The sequence below is a fragment of the Pleurodeles waltl genome, chromosome 5 (assembly GCF_031143425.1).
Source record: "Pleurodeles waltl isolate 20211129_DDA chromosome 5, aPleWal1.hap1.20221129, whole genome shotgun sequence".
NCBI classification, from domain to species: domain Eukaryota; kingdom Metazoa; phylum Chordata; class Amphibia; order Caudata; family Salamandridae; genus Pleurodeles; species Pleurodeles waltl.
In genome coordinates this window covers 39124374-39152217 of record NC_090444.1, presented here as the reverse complement: position 1 = coordinate 39152217, position 27844 = coordinate 39124374, and positions in this window count along the sequence as shown.

Sequence of the window (27844 nt, the reverse complement as noted above, 5' to 3'; positions counted from 1 at the left end):
AAACAATGGACCAGAGAGTGTGGAAACAAGAGCATGTAAAGGACAATGAGGAATAGGTGGGTAGGGGCAATGGCAGAAGGCAGAGGCAGCACTGGGGTAGTAACAATGCAACAAACCAAGAAGGGAGGATCCGGGACAACTACCAACGACAGGAAGGGAAGAAAGGGTCAGGGTTCAGGGACAGCACTGATATACAGTGGCAGCACAATGGTCCAAGGAGGAAATGGGAAAGTGTGTGCACACAGACTACAAAGGGGGGGGCAAGGGCAGTTATGAAGGGCAGTGGCAGAACAGGGGCAGTGGCATCCCAGCAGACCAGAGAGGTGTTGAAGCCAAATCAGATATAGATCAGATCCAGACAATTCAGGATACAAACCAAAGACCAGCCCGCTCTTCTGTTAGATAAAGTTTAAGAAGAAATACGTGTACACGGAGACTGAGCAGCCTAAGTCAAGCTCGAACAGTCTAAAAGAGGAAATAATACATTATTTTTTTATACAATTAAACCACATCACATTAATACATTTCATTGGTTCTTGATACTGACACATGATCAAATTTGCAATAGAGCACACGTGATTTATGATTTATTCTTCATAACGCTCCATATAAGGGTTAAGATCATAGACAAGGAACTTGCACAATATGTCCTATGAATCTAATAGCGCGTGATAAATCTATATTAAGAGAAATAGGAACAATAAGTGCATACGTTAGTACTTTTAAGAGTGAGGATTGCTCAAGCTAGCATGCAGTGATGTCTCGTGATGGCTGTCAAGATAGCAGGCCTTACAGTATAATGCATTCCAAGAGAGATAAACACATCCCAAAGGCCTAGCTAATCTAGCATTGTACGGTGTTCAACAGAAGCAGGCCCAATTGTAATTGTGTATCACTGGGCCCACTAGGCCCAAGTTGGCACCAAGGAGAAATGTGATTCCACAGAGGGAGGTGCAATGCATGCCTGTGGATAGTAAGACAATAGAAGAGAAGGGGACAGGGCCAGGTGCGGCAGCAGAGTGGAGTGGCAGCACAAAAGCAGTGGGTGCTCAATAGTCCAGGGAGACAGAGGAAGCTACAAACACACAGACAATGAGGGGGGGGGGGTGTTATAGGCAGGAGATAAACAGTAGTGGCAGTATAGGGGCAGCGACAACACAACACTACAGGGAGGAAGGGGGTGGCATGCGCACAGATAATGAGTGAAGACAGGGGCAGTGGCAGCTAAGGAGAGCAGTGACGTCAATCAATCAGTGATTTCTAAAGCACGGCTAATCACCTGTAGGGTCTCAAGGCACTGTTTGTGGGCGTGCTGCTCAATCGAAGTCTTGAGGTCCTTCCTGAACTGCTTCAGTGATGCAGTCTGCCTGAGTTTGGGAGGTAGCGTGTTCAATGTCCGGGCTGTGAGGTGGGAGAAGGATTTTCTTCCTGCTGTGCTTTTCCAGATCTTGGGAACAGCTGCAAGGGTGAGCTGGGAAGAACGGATATGTCTGTTGGGCATGTAGAAGGCGAGCTGGTGGTTGAGGTATGCCAGTCCTATGTTGTATAGTGCCTTGTAGGTGTGGATCAGGAGTTTGAATGTGATGCGCTTGTTGACTGGCAGCCTGTGTAGGTCTCTGAGGTGGGAGGAGATGTGGGATGTCCAGGATGAGTCTGGCTGTTGCATTCTGGATTCTTTATAGTCTTGATTGTAGTTTCTTGGTGGTGCCGACATAGAGTGCATTGCCGTAGTTAAATTTTCTAGTGATGAGTGCGTGAGTGACAGTCTTCTTCATGTCGGAGGGGATCCACTTGAAAATCTTTTGAAGGAGTCAGAGGGCGTGGAAGCACGACGATGAGACGATTTTGACTTGGCGGGTCCCAGATTGCATGAGTGGTCCGTGGGAGGAGGGCGTTTCCCAGTGCGGTGGGCCACCATGGGTTGTTCCGGGGAAGGGGTGGAGCCGATTACAAGGATCTATATCTTGTCTGAGTAGAGTTTGATGCAGCTGGCTTCTCTCCAGGCGGTGACTGCTGTCATCCCGTTGTGGAAATGTCTCTTGGCCTTTGCAGGGTCATCGGACAGAGAGAGGATCAGTTGGGTGTTGTCGGCATAGGACACTATGTTTAGCCCGTGTTGTTTGATGATCTTGGCTAGCGGGCCATGTAGATCTTGAAAAGCGTCAGGCTGAGTGAAGATCCTTGGGGCACTCTGCAGCATGTGTCTTTAGGTTCTAACATGAACATTGGTAGTCTGACACTCTGTGTTCTTCCGGTGAGGAAGGACCTGATCCATTCCAGTGCTTTATTTCTGATGCTGGCATTGCGTAGTCTGGAACAGAGGGCGTAGTAAGAGAGGATGTAAAACTCTCCACAGTCGAGGAGGATGAGTGCGGCCATGGCTCCATGGTCTAATATGGTACGTATGTTGTCGGAGGCTGCTAGGAGTGATGTTTCGGTGCTGTGGTTGCTTCTGAATCCAGATTGGGATGGGTCTAGGATTTGTTGTGTCTGGAGGAATTTGGTGAGTTGATGGTTGACAGCCTTTTCCATTACTTTGGCTGGGAAAGGGAGCAGAAAGATAGGTCTGTAGTTTTTCTGCTCCCTTGGGTCGGCGGTGGGTTTCTTGAGCAGCGGGTTGATATCAGAGTGTTTCCAGTCTGATGGGAAGGTGGCGGTCTCGAAGGATCGTTGATAGTTCGCCTGAGCTCAGGTGCTATGGTGGCAATGGCTAGGTTGAAGATATGATGAGGGCACAGATCTGAGGGTGCTCCGAGTGGATAGAACTCATAAGTCTTTGGGTGTCCTCTTTGGTGATAGTGGTCCAGGTGTTCAGGTTTTGGTGTGGTGCTGGGTCTGTGTTAGTGTTTGTGGGCAGTGCAGGCGGGTTTTGTTTTGTGAAGCCTTTGTAAATGTCCTGGATTTTTTAGTGGATAAAGGTGTCAAGGTCGTTGCAGAGGTCTTCGGAGGGAGGGGGAGATGAGGTGTCTGTCCCAGATTTGTGAACTCTTTGACAATGGCAAAAAGCTCCTTGCTGTTGCAAGCGCGGTTGCTGCTGCTTTTTTGGTGGTTCTGATGGTGCGTGGGGGCTGCATTTTTGTAGGCTGTACCGTCTTCGGTTAATTTGCTGTTCCTCCATTTCCATTCCAGTCATCTGCAGGAGATTTTGGATGCTTGTAGGTCTGCCGTAAACCATTTAGGTTTTTTTCTATGTCAGTTTCCTGCTGGTTTCCTTTGGGGGGCTACGTTGTTGGTGCATTCCAATAATCAGCAGTGTAAATTGCGTGCAACTTCATTAGCTTCTGCTGCGTCCAGTGGGGGGGAGTGGTTGAGAGCATTGGTGAGGTTGTGCTTCTGTAATTTTGCCCCATCATCTGCCAAGGGGGCGGGCGGCATTGTGGCATGCAGTGTTTGTGCAGGTGAAGTGGACGCATTTGTCGGTGCAGTGGTGTTCGGAGGTGTGAGAGATGGTGATGTTGTTCCCTGCTGAGAAGATAGAGTCAACGATGTGTCCGGCTATGTGGGTGGGAACATTGACAAGTTGTTTGAGGCTGAGTGTTGTGAGGTTGTCCAAGAGGTTTATGGTGTTGGGGTCATCGTGGATGTCAAGGTGGAAGTTGAGGTCGCTGAGTAGGATGTAGTCAGGGGAGGTGAATGCTTGGGGGGGGGCGACAAGTCCAGCGATGTCTTCGCAGAATTGGGGTTTAGGTCGGGGTGGCCTGTAGACGTGTGTACCTGAGAGGGAGGAGTTAGGGTTGGTCTGAATCTGGAAGTGTAGGTGTTCATGGGTTGGCTGAGACTGTGACTCATTGGTGGTTGTCAGGTGAAGGGTGTTTTAGTAGACTATGGCAATACCTCCTCCAGGGCGGTTGGCTCTGTGCTTTTGGATGATTTTGTAGTTGTCTGGGATGGCCATGGCAATGTCCAGGATGGAGGTGGGGGTCATAAATGTCTCTGTGAAGAAGGCAATGTCTGGGGCGGTTGAGTAGAGGAGGTCTCAGACTTCTACTGGGTGCTTGACAAGGGAGCGTGTGTTGAGGACTATGCACTTGAGGTGGTCGCCCGTGCTTGGTGCGGGATCGTGTGGTGGACCTTGGAAGGTGCAGAAGCATGTGTGGCATTCATGAATGCTCCTGGGGTCGGCTAGGTGGCAGGCTGAGGATCTTTCTGAGTTGAGGGCGCATAGAGTGTTGGCGCTGAACCGCCGGATAGAGCGTGGACCAGGGTCCATCACGTGGGGCACAGTCCAGGCGCGGACAGGTGAAGACGGGCTGGCCTTTGGTTCACCTTTGGTGTATCAGCGACCGCCATTAAGAAGGGTGAGGCAGGCGGGGAGTCTGGTCAGTTGGGAGGTGGGAGGTGTAGGAAAGTCCTCCTTTTTGCCCTGGTCACCCCCGGACTTTTTGGACAGGTACTGGTGGTTACTGTCTCTAGGCTGTGCCCTGGATACTGCTTACCAGTCCCAGGGCCAGTGCTCTATGTAAAGTGGATAGGCAAATTAGGCTAATTATAATTGGCTAAGTTCACCTACCTATAAGTCCCCAGTATATGGTAGGGCATGTAGGTTTAGGGACCACAGCATAGGTAGTGCACCCAAAGGTGCACTGCTGAGGTGCCCAGTGTCATTTTAAAGGCAGGCCTGCCTTGCTGGCTGCTTTTAAATTAAAGTTATATGCAAATTCGACTTAGGAATTAAAGGTAGTTCCAAAGTCTTAAACTACCTTATTTTTACATATAAGTCACCCCTAAGGTGTGCCCTATGTGCCCCTAGGGCTGGGTGCCATGTAACTATAAGCAGGGACCTTATAAAAGTAGTTTTATAAGCCCTGGTGAGGTAAAAACAGCCAAATTTGTGTTTCCCTCATTGAAGTGAATGGCCTTCATAGGCTAGAATGGGGAGACTTTATTTTAATTTTAAAAGTCCCCTTAAATGACAGATACAAAGAGTTTGGTATCAAATTAATTGTATAATACATCCCACAACTTCCAGTTGTTGGATTTAATATAACTTGTTCAGGTAAAGAGTTTTAAACTTTACCTGAAAAGTTGCCAATTTCAGCCCTGCATTGTTTTTGCTGCTGTGCTCTGATTGGCCAGCCTCTGGCAGCCTGGCCACGCTGCCTTGATGAGGTGTGAAGTGGCCTGGCTTCACACAAAGAGATGTGCCTGTGGGAGGGAATCTCCCCTCAGCAGATGGTGAGGCAGGAAGGGGGAGGGCTGCCAAACTGGTCTTCAAAGGCAGGTAAGGACATTTGGAGCAACCCAGCAACACCCTCACATCCTGCAACCCCAGGCAACTAGGTGCCCCCTTGATTAGATTAGGAGAGGGCAGGAGAGGGGTGTGTTTATGATTTTTATTGGGCTCAGCCAGATGTAACCTCCAAAAATCATTTTCAGCCATGATGAATTTTTTAAGAATGTTACCTCCTGGGATTGATTTTTGCCACACTTCCCAGGAAGTGGTCCTCACAGGGGGAAGGACCCTGCACCTGATTGGAGAATCAGGAGCCCCCTGTTTTTCACCCGGGAGCAAAGATAAAACTGGCAGACCTGCACCCACACGGCAGATCCCCATCAGATTCCAACAAGGAAGAACCAAAAGAGAAGAAGGACTGCCCTGCTGGATCCCTGGCCTGCACCTGGAGCCTGCACAGTGAAGGACTGCACCAGCTGCACATCTCAGAGCTTCTGGAACCTTGGGGAGCTGTGGACCCCAAAAGAACCTTAAATGAACAACTGGGAGAAGATCCAGAAGTTTGGAGAACTTTTGAAAAAAAGCTCCATAGAGGGACCGACCTGCCGCGGCAACTCTAGCTGGTTCGTCCAGTTGAAGAAAATCTCCAAAAAAGAGACTAAGTCCGAACGTAGAAAGTTGACCGGGACCTCCCAGCCAGCGTATCCGAGGAGGGCTCCAAGGACGTTGGATCAAGATCCAGGTTTACCCCGGTCAAAGGATAAAAATCTCCACCGAGGGCTCCCGCGATGCTTATCCGGAGAAAAGTTCCAGGAGGTCGGATTGGACTGGCAGGTTCGTCCTGCTCAAGAAAATCTTCAGAAAAACAACTAAGTGCGAAGGCAAACTTTTGACCGAGGCCTCCCGCGGGATGTAGCCGAGCCAGGCTCCATCGCAGTGGGCCTTAAACTTTGACTTTGCCCCGGTCAAGGTGCAACCAGATTGGTGCTTTTTGTTTCTAGGCGCTAGAAAACAATAATTCTTTAAAAATTCATATCTCCGGTTCCCCTTTTTTTCTAGTTTTTGTGTCATTTTTAAAGATACAAACATAATCTATTTTTATAAATTGGTTTTGGATTTTTAAACTGTTTCCTGTGTTGTATTTAATTACTGTTTTGTGATATTTGAATGCTTTACACTCTGTCTCCTAAGTTAAGCCTTGTCGCACGTTGCCAAGCTACCAAGGGTTGAGCTGGGTTTAATTTACTGAGACCTAACTGGACCTAAGTGGAGGTTAGTGGTCTATTGCTAAGTGTAGGTACCTACCTACCCTTACCAATAACTCATTTTCCAACAGGACAGCAGGAAAAGCGCTTCGCAAGGAGGGAGAGGATGGGGCCACATGAGCAGTAGCGGCAGGGGAAAAATGTGCAGAGCACAGGAACATCGAACTAAGTGAGGGTAAGAGGATGCTGGCCACTGCCGTTGGTGTCCAACATTTAGGGGCATATTGAAAAAAAGTAGCACTTCACACAGTGAAATGCCACTTTTCTTGCACCCTTTACCAACTCCCCCACCACCATGTGTGCGCCGTATTTAAAAATATGGTGCACCATGATGCAGGGTAGGGGGCAATAGCGTAATTTTTATAACCCTATTGATGTGCTCTGCAGGAGTAGCACCAACATTTTGGCACTACTCCTGCAGAGTACATAGGGGCCCATTGTAAACAATGGTGTGTCCCCTTTTAATGCCTGCTCTGAGCAGGCGTTAAAAGTGCAGGAAAAAAGTATGCAAGTCAATCTGTTAGATTACCCCGTGCCATTTTTTCGCCCCTCTTACAGGGGAACGCCCCCTTTGCATACATTATGCCCGGCACAACCATAATGTAGCACCAAGGGTTAAAAAGTGTTGCAATTAAAGCATTGTGCCACTTTGTAAATAAGGTGCAGGGATTTTGGCCTTGTTGGGGCACATTACCGTAAAAAAAAAAAACGCTAATGTGGCACTAGGGTCACTTAAATAGGCCCCTTAGTGCTATTTTCTTGCAGCAAATAGCATCCTCTGGCCCATTTTTGGATAGAAGGGTGCATTTTGTACTGAGAAAATAGCACTAAATGCTAGGTTACATTTCTGACATAATTAATGCAATTTTGTGGTAATTATGCATAGTTATGCTCATACCTAGGGCTGTTGGCCACACAAGGGCAACAGCATCACAATCGACCATGGAGTGAGGGGGCAGTATCACAGACATAGACAGGGTGATGGGACATGGGCCGGGTGAGCAGTGGAGGACAGTGGAAAAATAGAGGCAGTGTCAGCATACAGACCAGGAGGTGGGGCAGGGGCACAAGAACACACAATGAATGGAGAGCAGCAGAGACACAGGCAAAATACAAGACAATGTCAGCACAGTGGCATTGGCAATACAACTGATCAGGAGAGGGAGGGGAAATGAGCACACACATGGACAATGAGAGGATAGAAAAGAAGTGGGCAGAGGCAGCAATGGAGGGCAGTGGCAACACAAGGATAGTGGCACCACAACAGACCAGGGATGGAGGTACCAGGGGCATGCACACAGATGAGTTATGGGGGGCAGGGGCAAGGTCAGCAATGGAAGGAAATTGCAACAAAAGGGCAGTAACACCACCACAGACCAAAGAACGAGGGGTCTCGGCCTACCACAAGGAGAACAAAGGGTGTGTGGCCGAGGGGCAGGTGTAGCAATGGAGGGCATTGTACAAGAGGGTTATTAAGACCACATTGGATCAGGGAGGAATGGGAAAGGGGAAGCCACAAGGAGAACCAAAAGAGAAGTGGCAGAGAAGCAAGATTGGCAACAGAAGGCAGCAGCAGTATAGATACAGTGGCAAATCAATGACGCAGGCAGGGAGAGTACACGTGGATGCAAAGTACAAAGGAGAGATGCCTAGGTACAGAGAGCAGGCTGGCCACAAAGGGCCAGCTAGGCCCTCTACCCAACGTCCACACCATAAACTGCCAAGCCTCTGGCCAGGGTCACCACCCAAACCCCTTTGGCATTCCCACCGTCAGCTGCACACAGCTTTCAGTCAAGCACATGTGTAGGGTTACATCCATGGCCTGGTCTCTGGCCAGGCCCTGCGTCCAACCCACTCATAGGCATCCAGCCCTGCTACGGCCAGCCTTTAATAATTCACAGTGAGGGATTGGGCACAGAGCTTGCCCCATGCTACACCCTGTGCCCAAGCGTTGCAGGTGCGAATGCCGCTGTGCACTGCCATTCCACATTTTACTGATTTATAGTTTCCAGCTTTTATATTTTATGCACTGTGGATCTGCTATGGAATTGCCACACAAGCTTCACGTTTATGTTACCACAGGACTGTACAAACCTCATCCATAATGGCAGCTACCATATTGGTCTCCCAGTTGCAGCCAGCCAATCACATTAATCACTCCCTCTGAACCAGTACTGGTCCAGGGGACTGTAATGACAGATGGGAGAAAATGCTCCCTCGGCCAATCAGGGCTCAAATTTTTCAGTTTTCAGTAATGCAGGACTCCTGTGGGACTGCCGTGGAACTCTAGTGAAACCATGGCAGTCATTACAACCTTTGCGGTAAAAACCACTTACCGCCGTGCAGACGACCGCCAACACACTGCCGCTGCTGCGGAATTCCACCACAGCTAAAATGACCCACAGCACAGAATCCGCCAATATTCAGACGCCCACACAAGTCCGCCACACCAAAGGTCAGAGATAAACTGGCGAAAACAAAACCTCCACTGTCACGCCAACAGAAATACGCCCACACTATCACGACCCACGAATCCACCCGGTGGTCTTTCAACCATGGTATTCCATTGGCGGTACACACTGCTGCGCTCAAAATACACACACACACACTTACAAAACACAGCCACATTGGACAATGCGAAATACACACACCTGATACACTTACACACACCACTCCCACACACAATATAAAACACACACCAACATCACCCACAAACCCCTATGACCACAATTGAGAAAGAAGCACAGAGAGAGGCACCACCATCAACAATACTAGCATCCACAGGCACACAACACCATCACCCACATAACTTCCACGCACCTCACACAACACCCCACTACATATCAGCACACTTATCACCACATACACCACCCCACACATCACCCACACCACCCCATGGCACGGCAAAGACACCCCAGGTTCTCGGAGGAGGAGATCAGGGTCATGGTGGAGGAAATCGTCCGGGTAGAGCCACAGCTATTCGGATCACAGGTGCAGCACACCTCCATAGCTAGGAAGATGGAGCTATGGCGAAGAATAGTGGACAGGGTGAACGCAGTGGGACAGCACCCAAAAAATCGGGAGGACATCAGGAAGAGATGGAACGACCTACGGGGGAAGGTGCGTTCTGTGGTCTCAAGACACCACCTGGCGGTTCAGCGGACTGGCGGCGGACCCCCACCTCCTCCCCCACAACTAACAACATGGGAGGAGCAGGTCTTGGTGATCCTGCCTCCTGAGGGCCTCGCAGGAGTAGCAGGAGGAATGGACTCTGGTAAGTGAAATCTTAACTATTACATCCCCCACCCTACCTGCATGCCATCACAAACCCCCACCCTCACCTTCACCCTCACCCCACCACTCTAACACCTCACAAATGTCCCAACATCACAAACCACACATCCTAACACCAAGCCCTGCATGCAACAACAAAGCATGGACACCCATCACTAAAGCATGTCCACTGCACATACCCATAGAACCCCCTAAACCATCATCAAACAAGGTCCCACACAGGAATGCAAGTACTGGGTACACGGTCACCCACCCATTGCACACCATGGCACACACAGATGTAATAAACATCCTTTTATATCCCTGCAGGACCCCTACCCAACGTCACCGGACAGGAGGGTCCACACATGTCCACACCACCAACAGAAGAGGCCCACAGTGATGACAGCACCTCTGTCCAACTGGAGCTAGATGACCAGCTCGGCCCATTGGGGACCTCGGGACAGTCGGTTCCCATCACACAGTCACAGGCCACTACAGAGCTTTCCCCCTCTGGAAACAACAAGCACAGCACCCACCCAGCGGGCCCATACCTCCATCCCCAGGACACGTCAATCAGCAGTGTGTCCACCACTACAGGGAACCCAGGATAACCCACCACCCCAACAACAACAGGGACCTGTGGGCAGTGGCAGGGGGCACACGGTCCAGGGGATGGAGGCCCAGGAACACAGGGGAACTGGGAGAGCTGCGGTGCGACAGAGGAGGACGGGCCAAGGGAACCCACTCTCCACGAGGCCCTCTCCAACATCATGGGAGCCTACCACCACTCCAAGGAGACGATGGCAACTGTACTGGCTAAGTTTCAGGAGACCCAGCGCCTGCAGGAGGAACAGTATTTGGGCTTCAGGGAGGCCATCAATTCCACCCTGGGCACCATCATAGGGGTGCTGAAGGAGGTACTCAACACCAGGAGGGACACTGTGGCACTACAAGGGGCCCCTGACACTAGCCTGGACGATGAACTGCCCACCACCTCCGCCGGCGCTAGTGGACAGGAGGTACCGCCACAGGACCACCACACCAGCACCCCACCCCCTGCAGGGGGAGAACCACCTCGCAAACGGTCCCTGAGATCCAGGACAAAGACAGAGAACGATGCCAAGACCCCCGCCAAGAAATGAGACCACCCTGGATGTCATCCTTCTGTCCCACTTTGTTACCCTGTCCATCCTTAAACTGCCCCAGCTCCACTTCCTATGCCCATTTGGGCAATGCACCTGTGAGACTAATAGACTGGACTCTGCCATGGACATTCCTCCACCATCACCCCTCACCATTTTGCTACCCCCTCCAATATTGAGCACTCAAATAAACACCCTTAAAGCACAAAACAATCTGGAGTCAGTCTGTGATTTCTGAATAGTGTATTAGCAATTACAGTTTCAAAAAGCTCTTTCATTTGTAATGTCAACATACCTATGTCACACAGCTGTAGTCCATGTGGAATCAAAGCAGATGTCACACTGTGGGACCCACATCTGTGAAATCGTAAGGGAAAGTGACAACTCAGTGACCATACACTGGGTGAAAACGACAGACAGTAGAGAGGTAGTAGTGTTAAAGTACATGTAGTAGGCAGGTTTGTATTCTTACCTGTGTTTCACTGGAAATATTGCTGGATCACTGAGTCCATGTTGTCCATGTTTTCTTCTTCTGCTTCCTCGTCTTCACTGTCCACAGGCTCCAAAGCTGCAACAACACCGCCATCTGGACCATCCTTCTGAAGAAAAGGCACCTGTCGTTGCAAAGCTAAGTTGTGAAGCATACAGCAGGCTACTATGATCTGGCACACCTTCTTTGGTGAGTAGAATAGGGATCCACCTGTCATATGAAGGCACCGGAACCTGGCCTTCAGGAGACCGAAGGTCCGCTCGATTAGCCGCCGTGTTCGCCCATAGGCCTCATTGTAGCGTTCCTCTGCCCCTATCCTGGGATTCCTCACTAGGGTCAGTAGCCATGACAGGTTGGGGTAATCAGAGTCACCTGCAAATGGCGAGGGACAACTGTTAGACACACACTAACTCATAGGGACATCCACAGACCCAGACAACCATTCCCACTGTCTTGCTTCCAGGTGCTCACCTAATAGCCACACACTGTGCCTCTGGAGTTGACCCATCACATAAGGGATGCTGCTATTCCACAGAATGTAGGCGTCATGCACTGAGCCAGGGAACTTGGCATTAACATGGGAGATGTACTGGTCGGCCAAACATACCATCTGTACATTCATGGAATGGTAACTCTTCCGGTTTCTGTACACATGTTCACTCCTGCGGGGGGGGGGCAAAGCCGCATGGGTCCCATCAATGGCACCTATGATGTTGGGGATATGTCCCAGGGCATAGAAATCACCTTTCACTGTAGGCAAATCCTCCACCTGAGGGAAAACGATGTAGCTCCGCATGTGTTTCAGCAGGGCAGACAACACTCTGGACAACACGTGTGAAAACATGGGCTGAGACATCCCTGATGCAATGGCCACAGTTGTTTGAAATGACCTACTTGCAAAGAAATGGAGAACCTGCACTTGAGGGGGATTCCTGTGGGATGGCGGATAGCTGACATCAGGTCTGGCTCCAGCTAGGTACACAGTTCCTGGATTGTGGCACAGTCAAGCCTGTAGGTGATGATCACATGTCTTTCCTCCATTGTCGACAGGTCCAACAACAGTCGGTACACCAGGGGATGCTGCCATCTCCTCACATGTCCCAGCGGACGGTGCCTATGAAGGACAACAGCGAGCACAGAGTCAACCAACTCAGAAGTACTTACCCACAGCATACACAGAACACAAATCATAAACCCACAGCTTACACAGGACACAAATCATAAACCCACAGCTTACACAGGACACAAATCATAATCCAAAAAGTGGCCTGTATGTGTGTTGAGTCTAGGCCTAGGTATGTGTGACGCAGTTAAAAATGAAGCCATGTGGGCCCCTGAAATGGTGGCTGCCTGACCTCTAAAGTGGGATAAAGGGATGTGAGGTAACTGCGATGGCGTTGTACACTGTCGTGGTAGGCAGTCAAAGACCGCGGCGCAATGCTGCATTGGTTAACATTGGACCCTATGGGTCCCAGGAGCCAATGACGATGTACGCCGGTGGTGACAGTACGCACCGCCACGGACGTGACCGTCATTTTCTGTCTGTTCAATCACTCAATACCTGATCTTCAACAGGAGAGGACCTACACTGCAAGTGCTGCTGTGACCTCGGTCTGGAAGAGACAATGGCTCGAGTGTCTGGGGAAAGGGCCCCTGCCTTCATATTGGAGGAGTTGGAGAAACTCATGGACGGGGTCCTCCCCCAGTAAACGCTACTCTACGGTCATCCAGACAAACAGGTAAGTACACTGGGAGCATGCTGTATGGGCTATGCCTGTGTGGAGTGGGGTGGGTGTAAGAAGGGGGGGGAGATTGCGGCGTGCATCAAATGATGGTGAGTGCATGTGCCACATAGCAAGGGTAGGGATGGGGGCCAATGACTGTGACGGTGCAGTTGGTAATAAGTTTCTCTACCCCCTGTACAATTCATGTAGGTCAGCGCCCACCAGAAAAAATATATTTGGCGTGCCATCGCCAAGGACGTCCAGACCTTGGGGGTCTACCACAGACGGAGCACCCACTGCCGGAAAAGATGGGAGGACATTCGCCGCTGGAGGAAGAAGACGGCGGAGGCTCAGCTGGGGATGGCCTCCCAACGGGGAGGGGGGCCCGTCGCACTATGACCCCCCTGATGTTCAGGATCCTGGCTGTGGCGTACCCGTATCCATACCCTTTGGAATTGCTGAATGCTGCATCTATCACTCTTTCAATATTTCCTTAATTTTTCCTTCCCATTGATTGCTTGAACTTACATATTTTTCCTTTAATTGTGAAATTATTTAGCTAATTCTAGTTAATTCCTAAACAGATGTCATACTTGATGGGGCAGATGTGGTGTAGGCAATGCTAAACCTCTTCAGAAGCAGGGCAGAAAAATGTATTCACTCACACCATTCTTGCTACGCTGCAAATGAGAGATCCTGGTGCTAGAACTAGTAAGTGGTAGGCTCATACCTGGTTGTGTGCACTTTTTATAATCTACAGCTCTTGCATAATCTATCTGCTGAAACCACCTGACTTGTACAGGAGTGTAACATGAATACATATCTATAATTAATGTTTGGACTTTTTTTGTATTTGGAGAGTATGGTATGGTTGATTTCAGTTAAGACCTCTGCATTTCCTTAGCTATGCGAATGGTGGTTATGGAGGCCATTATTTTAGATTTGCCACTGCATTTGCTTTCCTTTATGTTATTACAAAATTATTTTGCATGTTCAGCTTTTAGAAACTTTTTGTTGCATCTTCCTGTTCAGGCCTTAGGAGTTGACATTTAGTGCCAATAAGCCAAGCCTCAGAACCCTTAATCCTTTTCCTAAGTATTGTGTTCTTGCATCGTATTTTCCCGAACAATTTCTATTTTACCATCCACCAGTCCGAGTGTAATCTGAAATGGGCAGCAGATTTACTTTGGCTGAGCACAGAATGAGATCATTCTACCTGAAGCAAAGGTTACTCACACGTATTTTCTCACTATGGTCACACTTAAAATGTCAGATTAAAAAAACCTGAACCTTAAGAGGGTGGAGTATTTGTGCGGGACTGGGAGGAGTCAATGGGGAATGAGGCACCCGCCAGACTTTCAGATGATTCCTGACACATAAGTAACCCTCTTCGTCTTTCCAGACAAAATACTTATTTGAATCTGACTACATTGTATGATGCAGCCTCCACTTTTGACACTCTCCTTTGTTGAACGTGTAGCATGGACCAGCCCCCCACAGCTGACTGTTGTGCTCTGCAACAGAGAACACAGATTGAGCCTTTATGGTTGCAACCATCCAGATTTTCCTGTCAGACTTTGGTCTGAGGCTAAACAGACTTCTCAGCACATAGCAGAAACCAGACTATAAATGTATTGCAATTAACGCAAAATGTTACAACAAAATAAAAATAAATGCACCAGCTATTGCAAATGAATAATAGTTTATATAGTTTTGGCAAATAAGCACATGTTTGACATGGAGAAGGCTCTAAAAGACATATGAGGCAAAATATCTGACACACCAAGAATAAGAGTGAGGTTTTCTACGGAATATATGAATTAACTGTTAGACCTGACAGTCCTAGGAAGGTCTTTTCACAACTTTGTGCCTGCCTGCCTCCTTCCATTTTTCTGATCTTATTTTTGCTGTTTTTCTGACTCTTTACCTCTGCTGACCAGTGCTTAAGTGCTTGTGCTTCCTCCCCTAAAACATGATAACATTGGCTTATACCCCATTGGCATATTGCATTTTAACTATTATCTATTTTCCGAAACTGTTCTGGAATACTTTTTGTTGTGTTTTCACTGTGTTTCTGTATAAGTAATCGCACAAATACTTCACAAATTGCCTTCTAAGTTGGGCCTGCATGCTCTGTGCCAAGCTACTGGAGGGTGAGCACAGGATAATTTAGATTGTTTGTGACGTACCCTGACTAGGATTGCGGTTCCTGTTTGGACAGGGTGCACACCTCTGCCAACTAGAGACCCCATTTCTAACATTAACCTTAACTGCACTAATTATCACATGATAAGGAAAGGCAACAATCTGATATCTCATTCGATTATGTAGCAAGATAGAAAAAGTCCGCGGAAATCAGATGAAAAGCTCATAAAAGAGACAGCCATATGGGGAAAATCAGAAGCTGTTCAACACCTATCTCTTTTTTAACTGTGTGCAGTGTCGTAGAAAGGTTTGGAACTTTGAAATCTGAATAACCAAACATTGTTTCAATGATCAGAGGCAATGGTGAGAGGCTAAGAAATCAAAATCAACAAAGAATCTGGAAATGCCAAAGATTTGCAGTCAACATTGGAGTTGACACAAAATGACAGACGTTTGCAGCTGAAAGTGCAGCACGCGAATTAGCAAAAGATTTTGGAGGGAGGAGTAGGGCCTAGAGAAAGATCAAAGTAAATATATTCAGGACCTACAGAAGGGATTCAAGCAAAGATAATACAAGGGCTGTGTAATTGATAAATATTTTGCTAGAGCTAATAAAGAGGAAAGATATAAGTTATAAAATACTGGATGAAAGCAGAGAGAGCCTTCACAAGTATGTAACACTGTTAGAATGACCAAATTATGCTCTAAAAGAACTACACTGCCGCTCTCCCCTACCCCTCTCCCCAAGCCTCTCAAAAGCCCCGGGACCCCTTCCCCTGAGGTAAACTTTTAAATTTAGGGGAGGGCTGAGTTTTATATTTTGGGGATGGGGTGTTGGGACCCTTTCCCGGAGCCCAAGACCGGCCCCAGGGACCGTATCCACCGGGGCCTCATGAGTACAGTATCCCTCAAATTATATTTTCCTGTGACACTGGTGTACTCTCCTTGTAAACGGTATTCCCTGCCAGCAGTCCCCCACCAGGGAACACAACTTTGCTACCACTTGCTGCTCCTGTCGGGTGGAAGCAAAAGAATGAAGCCAGATTCTGCTGTACCCACAAAAGGTGGTGGCTGGGGAGCTGGCAAGAGCAGTAGAGTCCTTGGGGATCCCACTGCAGCCCCAAAATAAAAAAGTGCGGGTGCCCCGGGTGGGCACCAGGGCACTTATGGTTAAAAAATGGGCTGTTTCTGCCAGGGTGCTGGCTGGGAGACACCAGGGACTGTGGGGGCCCCCCATAAGGCCCCTAACATTACAGCACATTGTGGGTTTGAGGGTGGGTACCAGGACACCCACTGTCTAAAAATCACTGGCTTCTGCCAGCACACAATGTGGCTGATAGCTGGGGCCATGAGGTCATACTGGCTCTCCCAATGCAAATTTGCAGCAAGGTTAAAAAATAACATGTTTTGCCCCCAACAGGATCCCTCTTGGACCCCACCATCAGATCTAGGGGTTCAAGGTATTCTATCCTGCAACCTTATGTCTTTTTTCAAATTTTTTAGGACCCAAGTAGAGAGTCCTAAAATGGCAGCTGGCAAATCGTTGTTGTTGTCATTGCCATCAATTATATCTCTCCAAGATATGCATGCATTGCGCCACTCTTTAAATACGGTGCAGGGATTTTGGCCTCGTTGGGCCACATTAACGTCAAAATAAATGACGTTAATGTGGGGCAAGGTGGCCCTAGGGGCCTATAAATATGACCCAAAGTTTGTTCCCAGTGGGTGGGAGCTTTAAAAATGCTTCCACTGATGGGAGCAGACATGTCTTCTGTCTCCTTGCTCACACTAGTGTGGGCAGTGAAACAGAACAAGTTATTGCTCCAGTCGTGAGGGATCAGCATAACTAGCTGGTTCCTGTAGGTGGGAGCAATGTTGGCTCCTGCAGCATGGCAGGGTTGGCTGGATCATGGGTGCCCTGGGGCTCCCCCACAGCATCCAGAGTGTTGTCCCACCGCATCCAGAGTGTTGTTTGTGGCTCCTATGGATGTGCACCAGAGCACTTCCCAGGTCACTCACCAATATTAAAATGAAGCCCTGAGGAATGGGATCACCTGGGCCTTAATAAGCTCAGGCTACCCATTAAATTAAAACTGCCTTGGTTGATGGGGTCCCCAGGTCCTAATGAGGTTCAGGGAGGGGGCCACATGTCCCTCCTTCCCTTTAAAATATAGACAGCCCTGAGGGATGGGGACTGAGAGCCTACTTAGGATGAGGAAGGGTTAAGACTACCCCCTTGGGCCTCAGGAAGGGGAGCCCTCCCTTTTTTAAATTACATTTGGTGTTGTAGTTGGTGTCCTTCGGGCCTATTATGGCTTGGGGATCTTAGTGTCCCCCTCCCATTTTATACTGGATTTAGCCCCTGGGGATGGAGTCCCAGTAACATATTAGGGTTCAGGGAGAGGGGCTGTATGCCTCTGTTCCCATTAGATTTTTGCCTCAGGGTTTAGATCCCCAGGCCAAAGAAGCCTCAAGAGATGTGCCTCATGGCCCCTCCCCTTTTTTACTGTATCTGGCCCTGGGGGCCCTCAGGGCCTATTAAGGCTCTGGGAGGGGGGCTGCACACCCTTCTCCCCTTTTTTATTGCATTTGATCATGGGGGATAGGTCCCCGCCTTTTTAAGGCTTGCGGTGGGAGGCCACATGGCCGCTCTAAATATCATTGGAACTATTCCTAGGGTTGCGGTCCCTGGAGCCAATTAAGGTTTGAGGAGGTGGCTGTATGCATGTGTCCCATTAGGATATATGTTTGACCCTAAGTGATGAGGCCCCCAAGACCTGAAGGACAACCCTATGCTGCGCACACCAAAGGCTGTGCATGGTGTGGAGTTAGCCTGCTGGGGTTTTGGCCACAGGACCTGGTGGCAGATCAAGCCCAGTGGCACACACCTTGCTGCTCACAGCCAAAGGCTATCTGCAGCATGGGGTTGGCTGCCAAAAAGGAGTTTGAAGCAGGCCCGGACTGCAAGACAGGCCATCCAGCTAATCCCAAGCCATGTATGACCAGAGGCTGTGCAAGGTCTGGGGCTGGCTTTCTTCGGGTGACTGCATGTGGGGAGATGGACACATATGCTTTCTGCAGGCCAGGCCCTGTACCCAACCCCGCACTAAGTGCAACAAAAATGTAGTGCACTGCATGTGATGATGCCTCTCGGTTAGTTGGCTACAGGATCTGGCCTTAAGCCATGCCCTGTTGCTAACCCCATTCTGTGCATGACCAAAAGCCCATGCACAGTGTGTGGTTGGCTGCCTGTGGGGGATTTGCCACAGGGTATGGCCACAGGCCATCTTTGATGCCATCAGTGATGTCATTGATGGAATCACTGATGATATCATCCAAGCCTCTTTTGTACATATTATTTTATAAACTACTATGGGATTATATACCTAAAAGTAAGTACACATAGCTCAGACAAAATATGAAGCATCAGTAATGCCATCACAGATACAACTCCCTTAGTGGCAGTGAACATGTGTTAGGTGCAACATTTACCTCATACCACAGATTTCATGGGTAGCCTAATTCACATTATAATCAACCGCAGATATACTGGAAATCTTCAATGCCCACACTGTTAAATATGTATGCAACTATTTAGCAAAAGCAGGTACCTCAAAATGCTCAATGTCTATTCTAAAATAATGCCCTACTAGGGACAGTTTTTCTCTGTATCAAACCATTCACAGTCAACAAGCCTACAATAAGAAATTAAGTTGTAGCAATTTTAGAGAGAAGTAATTTGTGTATGGTGAGGCAGAGTCTTATAGATAAATTAGGGAGATGGGCAATAGTAGAATGCCAGGCTGGGTGTGTATTTTGTATTGGTGGTCTAGTTGCTTGCTATCATGTTTGAAGAATTGGCTGGCTGGTCCTTGAGGTACTGATGATTCTGAGCAGGGCCAGAGTTATATCCACTTCATGTTAAAATAGTCACTATAATGTCAACCCTTTCTACATTTTCAACTCAGTAATTGCCAGTGAAATAGATGTAGTCTATGTCAAAAGCCTGCAAGTATTATGTTCTCCCCACAAATCACTTACCTTACAAGAAATAGAAACCAGTTATTCTCAACTGGGATGATAGCTCAGTACTTCAACATGTGTTTGACCAGAAATCCACTTTTATACTGCATAACATGTCACCCTGAATTTATTCTACATTATAGATTTTATTTGGAGAATTGACATGTCCATCCACTATTTCTGTTTGAATGCATTCATCAGTAGGAGCCGTGATTAGATGCCATTTGATTCTGATGAGCTATTATTTCTACTGCTCAGTGCAGAAGCACTGCTGCTGATGTTCAATAGAAGAATTCTCATTCTCTGAGGCAAGTTTCTTCTTCTATGTTATCAGTCCTGATGCTTTCCCATTTTTGCAATGAACTTTGGAATCCAAACGTTTATCCCCCTAGTCATGATGCAAAGTCTATCCTGGCCCAGTTCTCTTGTCTTTTTTACAGTACTCTGATTAGCTATTCCTTTCACATGCATGTCTTAGAGCCTACTCCCCAAGAGTCCTGAAAAGACTGAGAAGAACAGCCATAAATGTACAGAAACTAATTGGGCATTTATAATTTTATCAAGGTCCCTCCAAATATTACTGCCTCCTCAAGACTGCAAACAGGATGGAGATCTAGTCTATGGTCCATATGTATGAAAAATGATGCACAACTGTGCTAGCTCAGTTGTGCATCAAAAAATAGGAAATGACGCTAGCCGGTGGTGGACGGTGTTAGTAAAAATGGCACTTGCACAAGTCAGGACTCAGGGACGATACACCTAGATTCAGCAGCTTCCAGAGGGGAAGGGGGTCAAGGGACAAAATAAGAAAAAGAAACTTGCGGTACTAGTTCTGCTCAGCAATGGTACTACTCTGCTGAACAGGATACGTCACTCCTGAGACCTTCTGGGTATGTGCAGGTAGACGTTTACGGGACCAGTACCTCTGGTGTAGTGAGGATGCAATACACTGGAAACAACAAGAAGAGACAATTGCCATCAATACACTAAGAAGCCAGTACACAATTTACAATGCACTGCTTCATCGACTAACAATTACAGGTTTCTTCAAAATCACGGCATAAGAACAGAATAACCAGATTGCTTGATGAAAAGCTCCCGAGACTCTAAAGGAAGAACTTGCAATACAGATTGGAGCCTCTGACCCTGCTGGGATAATTTGGAACTTAGATTGGAGTTACTGGTACTCCCAAGGTTACACTCGATACATGGATTGGAGTTAGGGTCACTCCCAAGCTATAATAGAAACAATGTTACACTTGGTACAAGATTGGAATTACTGAAACTCCCAAGTTTGTACTCAAAAACATTGGTTGGAGTTACTGACACTTCTAAGGTTCTACTCGGAACATAGGTTACACTCAGAACAAGGTTATACTCAGAACAAGGTTATACTCGGAACATGGGTTGGAGTTGCTGGCACTTCCAATGTTACTCTCGGTAGAATGGATGGATTGAGGGCCACTCCCATGGTGTACCTGAAACAAAGTTACACTCGGTAGAAAGTTGTATTCAGAACAAGGTTACACTAGGATCAAGGTTATACTAAGGACTTTGACACTCCCCAGGTTACACTTGGTTTATAGGTTGGAGTTAATGACATTCCTAAGATAGGCTAGAAACACATACTGGAGGTTGCAAGGTTCATACAAATATCAATTGCTTAGAGCAGAACATACTTCTCAACACTTCCGTTCAATGGAGAAACATAATACTTAAGTCTCTGGTTCATGAGTAAAAACAGTTCTAGCGTCTATGTTGAAGAGAGTGTCCAGAGTAAAGACAAGCAAGGAGCGTTGGAGGAATATTAAGAAGGAACTGGAGAAAAGTCTAGAGTCTTATGGAGGCTAAATATCAGGCCTGCTTACTACTATAAAGGAGGAATTTAACTGGAATCCAAAGATGGAAGGAAACTTGGTGCAAGAAGCTCAGGAGGAGGCATAATCATAGCTCATGAAGGAAGACAATAGAAGCCTTGCAGATGCGTGGATCACAGAATTATCAGGAAGGCTTGGAAGACTAGAGTGCTGGAGGTTCCAGGCAACTCAAGAGCTGAGTGCAGGGATGAAGCTTGCATAGAGATGGAATTCTGGAAGATCCAGCCAACTCAGGAGGTGTGTACAGGGATGTTACTTGCACAGGATGGGAAAGAGACCAACCCCTGATGCAGGTGCATAGGAGGAATTTATTTTGGAAGAAAGTAGTGTCCTAGAAAGGCATATGTCCCCAACTGAAGCATGGAATATTCCAATGTACCTGGGGAAGATTACATGTTACATACAATGGGTATGAGGCCTTGCAGGTGGCATGTGCAAACAATAATTCTCAACAATAAAGAAGAACCCCAGGTGCATAATGGTACAAGTCAGTAGTTCACAGTGGAAATGTAACTATCATGAATAGACATGTAATATCTGTGCACAATAGACCAAACTTACTTAGCAACAGAACAGAAGGGACATTGGTTCAGACTTCCTGGGAGCTATGGCGTGCTTTAAACTGGAAGCCACCACAAGGGACCCATGACTAGAAGAGGTTGGGGTAGGGAGGTGCCACAAGGCAAAGTCAGTGTGCTTTTGCCATAGGCCTGCATGTATTATTTGTTCCCCAATGCCTCCTTGCTTGCTGTTGTTGTTTGACCACATGTCTGGAAGCCATTTTGTGCAGCCAGCCAGTGTGCTTTTGCCATAGGCCTGCATGTGTTCTTCTTTGTTGTCCATGCCTTCTGGCTTGTTGTAGTTTTCAAAGCCATTTTCTAGGGAGATCGATAAGAGAGAGCTATGTTTGTTTTTTTATTTTTTTAAACTTCTCTCTGATATCACTTTAATATGTTTAAGAATCATTGTATTACATGCATGAACAGTGTTTAATATTATATGTCTTTTTTCCATTTCACCTGCAACTATTTGCCTCCCAAATCCAAATGGGCTCCTCATACTCCCCTAGTACATCAGCAATATGTTTTTGATTTATTTATCTTTTATTGATTTTTTTTTACTTTTGTTTATTGTTTTAGATTTTTCATTTTTCAAAATGTTTAAACATTACATTGCCTCTTCATCTACCCCTGCCTGCCACAGACGCCTGCCATACACACAATAGCATTAGTTTTGCAAGGATTATTCAATTTTTGCATAGACCACCCTGCCTGCATAGGCACACACTAGCATTCATTTTTTGAAGATTATTCCATTTACTCCTGGACAACATGTCTGCCATAGGCAGGGTTATTCCATTTTCCCCAGGACCCTCTGCCTGCATAGGCACAAACCAGCATTAATTATTTAAGGATTATTCCATTTACTCCTAGACCCCCCTCCCTGCCACAAGTATCTCCCCGTAGATGCACATAAAGCAAACAGTTAAACCTGTATGTTGTTATCCTGATTGAAAAATAAATATTGTCCCTCATTACGAGTTTGGCGGGCAGCGGAAACCGCCCGCCAAACTCATCCCGCCATCTGACCGCCAGTGCGGCCAGAACACCGCCGGCCCTCATACATGTTTCCAGCTGGGCTGGCAGTCGGAAACAGCGTTTCTGCCCGCCAGCCCAGCGGGAAACAGGGCTCAACATTGATGCTGGCTTGTAATCGAGCCTGTGGCAATGTGGCGGAGCGGCGGGTGCAGCAGCACCCGTCATGCTTTCCACTGCCTGTAACTCAGGCAGTGGAAAATGTATCAGAGCTGTCCATGGGAGCCCCTGCGCTGCCCATGCCAAGCGCATGGGCAGTGCAGAGGCCCCCGTGGGCCCCCCAACACCCTCATTCCACCAGCCTTTCCATGGTGGTCTAACCACCATGAAAAGGCTGACGGATTGGGGAGTCATAATCTCCAGGGTGACACTGCATGCAGCAGCACCCTGCAGGATTACAAACCGCTGAGACCATCAGCCAGGGTCATAATGAGGACCATTATGTGTTGTCGTTTGACTTTGGAATAGATACACTGTTGTTGTTAATTATTAATGATAACAAGTAACCACACTATAATATAATTTCTGTACTTTGTAAAATATTAACTGCAAAAATGCCACGTTTCACTAAATGTTTTTCTTGTTTGTTTTCTTTAGGTGCACAAGAGCCATCAACCACAGAGTACTTGTAGACAAAAGGCCAGCACAAACTGACATGACCACAACATGTGAGCCCTCCAGTCTTTTTCACTTGTGCAGCTAAGTGCCACTGCCAACTGACAGAGTTTGTAGATAGCCCCAAAGAAAGATGCTGCAAAGAAAGTGGCCAATGAGAAGGATAAGAAGAAACAGATTTCCACCACTGGTCTGCTACCCTAAACCTTTTTCAAGAAATGTGTGCCTGCTATACCGTCCCCTGGGCAGCAAGCTGGGTGCAACACTCCAGCATCAAAGGTACCACCCCAGTCTAATTCCAAGAACATATCTCTCAGTGAGACAGCCACTGCAGTCATGATGACGAGCAGTGAGTCTGAATTGGTGTTGTCTCAGCTGCAAACTAATGCCCAAACATCACAGGAAACTGGTTAAATTGGACAACAGGAGCCAAAGCCAGCAATAGTTCTTCCTGAAGTAGGAACAGATTCATAACAGGAGTTTAAGCTTCTGCTGAGGACAATGTATTTCTACTTGAAACATTGGTTTCCTGATCTCCAGCATGAAAAAGAAAAGAGGTCTTCCTTTCCCTGTGTCTTTTTTGAATGGATTACTGCTCCACGATTGTTGGTGAGGCCCATAATCGTGGAGCGGAAATCCTCCCACTAGACTACCGGGGATTTTATAAATATATGTTAGGTGAGCAACCACTTAGGCAAGGGCTGTTCCCTGGGGGGGTATAATATATATATATACATATTACGGCTTCCCCTGGGGATATATTGGCCATTTATTTTGGCCACCATGCCCCCCCCCCGCCCGGACCAAGACCTACCAGGGATTTTTGATTGCACAATTGAAGGGTGAAATCTCTTTTTTCCAAGTTTCAGCTCTCTGGGGCCTAAATTATTTTTCTGGCTGATCTGCCCTGTTGGGAGTCGAAACCCACTAGACACCAGGGATTTTTAATTGAACATTAGAAGGAAGTGACCCTTTCGACAAGAGGTGCTGCCCTGGGGGTGGGGGGGCACCCAGTTTTTTTCCCCATCCCTGGGCTAGATCAGCCATTTTTCAGCTGATTTGCCCCCTCTAAGCACCAGGGATTTTTGAAGGGAGGGAACCCTTGGGGAAGGGTGGCTGCCCCAGGGGGGGTGGGGTGGGGTCAACATGTGTTTTCTGTGTTTCACCCCTCTGAGAGCTAGGCAAGCCCACTAGACACCAGGGTTTCTCTTTTGTCTGGGGTGGCTTAATGGAGCCCTTTAGTAGGGAATACATTGGTATACTTTTGGTTGCTTTCTGCCTCCTCCAAGGGCACATTGGCCATATGTGTAGGCCAATCTACACCCAAGGGGGGCAGAAGGCCACTAGACACCAGGGAAGGTTTCAGTTTTATGCCTGAACGAAATCATATGATGATGAATCCACTCTCAGTGTGGAGAAAGTGCCTCTTTTACAGTAGGACACTGGTAGTGCAGCAAGAGGCATCTGGATTGCAGCCTGGGGCTGGAAGGCTTCGATTGGAAGTACTGAATTCTGGGTTGTCCCAAAACAAGGTGCAGTCATCGTTGCCTGCCTTTACTTGTATCACAGGGTGTAGATTGAATCCTAAAAACATTTTGGCTATAAATATATTTAATTTGTTTATGGACAATGTATTTTTACATGAGATTGTTGCCCAGACTAATTTATATGCTGACCCGTATTTGAGGGCCAACAGTTCCAGACTCAGACTTAAGCCCCACTCTTGAGCTAGCAAGTAAACTCCCACAAATCTCGAGTTGAAAAAGTTCATGGGTTTAACTTTTTTGATGGGCTTGACATCAATCAATCAAGTACTTTCATAGCGTGGCATATCACACATGGGGTCAAATTGTGCTGTTGCAGGGATGTTTCTCACTTAAATAGAGTTCCCTCCTGAATTGCTTGAGTGGTGCCGTCTGTCTGAGTTTTAGTGGTAGTGTGTTCCATATCCGGGCTGCAAGGTTGGAGAAGGATCTTCTCCCGCTGTGCTTTTGGATTCTGGGAATGGCTGTGAGGGCAAGCTGGGAGGAACAGAGATGTCTGTTGAGTGCGTAGTAGGTAAGGCGGTTGTTGAGGTAGGCCGGTCCTATGTTGTATAGTGCCTTGTAGGTATGTGTCAGAAGCTTGTAAGTGATGCGCTTGTTGAATGGGAGCTCATAAGGAAGCTGTTGCTTTCTTCATATTGGTTAACTGGTCTCTTGATGGCAGTGGCTATATTTCCTGCAACCATGACTCATAATCAGTATTTGTTTCGTCTTTGGATGCTGGATTTTGTTGATTATAGTTCAGCGTTGCCACAAGATCACCCTGATTGTGACCATCTTTTTAAGACTTGGCCTGTCCTTGATCACTTTGTAGATCGATTTTCAGAGATCTATGTGCCAGGGAAAGAAATAGCGGTGGAAGAGTCTTTGGTACTGTTCAAGGACCATTTGTTTTTTAGACAGTACATTCCTAACAAAAGGCACATTATAGAATTAAGATTTATATGCTGTCTAAGAGTAATACTGAATATGTCTATAATTTCAGGGTGTATACTGGTAGGGATTCCAGTATTGATCCTCCTAGTTGTCTGTCCACTTTCAGAGTTATTGAGAAATTTGTGTGGGAACTTGGTAAAGGACTCACTACACACACTGCTAGCCAAACGCAATCCAACATACCCCGTCAGGCACCAGATGGTGTGATTGCTGCATCAGTCATGTGGGCGTATGAAAGTGATGGGCCCTTGAATGGCGCTGTCTTTTGATATGTGTTGTAATGTGCTGGGCCTGCAGCTGGCAGTGTGAATGGTCTTGTGTGTGTCAAGTATGAAAGGTGTACGAATGGCCTATAAATTGGTTGGTTCCTTGAGGCGGCTTTATAGCTCACACGCTGTGATTTATTGGTTCATTTTTTTGACTTTTCAATTATTAACAGTGTATTTCATTTTTGTGAAATCTCTTGTTAATAAAAGTTTATGTTTTGAACCTTCACTCACCCTCATGCAAAATCCAGCCAGTATGTGTGTGTGTACTTGAGGAATAGATGGTTGTGAAGTAATATTTGCCTCTTCTGTCTTTCTCTGCCAGGGTGTACATTGTCTCTAGGGAAAATCTACCAACTTTAGAATTTTTTGTAAACTAAGCACCCATGGGAGTGCAGGGTGGTGTGCCGCTAGTGGATCCCAACACATCTTCTTAATCACAGTGCCCTGCAAACCTAAAATCTCATATTTTCCTTGCATTTCTGTGCCGTATTCTACCAGAATAAGAAAAAAAACACACAATTCCTCCCACCTAGTGTTTCTGTACATCTCCCAATAAAAATGCTGCCCACTTGCATGGCTGGGTCTAGTGCCCATGACAGGAAATGATCAAACTAACATCAATGTGAGTCCTCTTAAAGGGACCCTCCTTGACCATGGTTTGATTTGTTCTGTTGCAGGCACTGGACCCAGCAACACAAGTGCAGTATCATATTTATCGAAAGACTTGGGGGAATGCTGGGTGGAAGAAAGTTTGTGGCTCCGGGTGGATCCTAAATTTTCCATCACAAAAAAATAAAGAAAATGTGTTTTTTCAGTCAAAGTTTGAGGTTCGCAAGGATGCTGTGTAGCAAAATATGGTGAGAACACTCAAGTCAGACCACCTAGCATACATCTACATGAGTTTTCAAAAATTGACATGTTGGCTAGGTTTCTCTAGGTGACAGGTGAGCTCAAATCTAAAGTCTAGAGCTACCCACACTGGAAAAAGAGAGTCAGTTTCTGATGGAAAAATGTGCTGTGTACATGTTGCATTTTGGGCTGTTTCCTGTCACTGGCACAAGGTCTACCTACTAAACTAAGGTACCATTTTCATTCCGAGACTTGGGGAAATGCTGGGTGGAAGGAAATTGGTGACTCCCAGTGGATTCTAGAACTTTCTATCACAGAAATGTGAGGAAAATTTATATTTTTAGTCAAGGTTTGAGGTTTGCAATGGATTCTAGATAACAAAACGTGGTGAGAGCTACACAGATTAGCATACTCTGATACCCCTACATGTCTAGTTTTTTAAAATGTACAGGTTGGCTAGGCTTCACAAGGTAACATAACAAAACAAAATAAAATGATGGACGGAGTGTTGAAACTTTTCAAACACTCACCCCAAGTTACAGATACACCAGTTTGGACCCAGCCATATGAAAATCAGTCTTGACCCTGTTCGCATTGGGAACAGTCCAGCTTGAACTGCCAGGCCAGGTCCTCCCTGGACATGAAACAAGCATCCTGGGACTGATTTCAGAGTATCACCCTTCATCAGCCAGGCTAGCTTGAATCCAGTGGTGCAGCAAGCATGGGACCTACGTCTGGGCATACCCTAGCCACTTAGGGCACACAAGGCAACATCACAAAACAAAATAAAATGATGGACAGAGTGTTGAAACTTTTCAAAGGTGCCAGCTGAGCTAGGGTCCAAAATCTAGAGCTACCCACATTGAAAAAATAGGGTCATTCTTAGGTGGGAAATTGGAAGTGTTTTAGGCGATTTCTTGT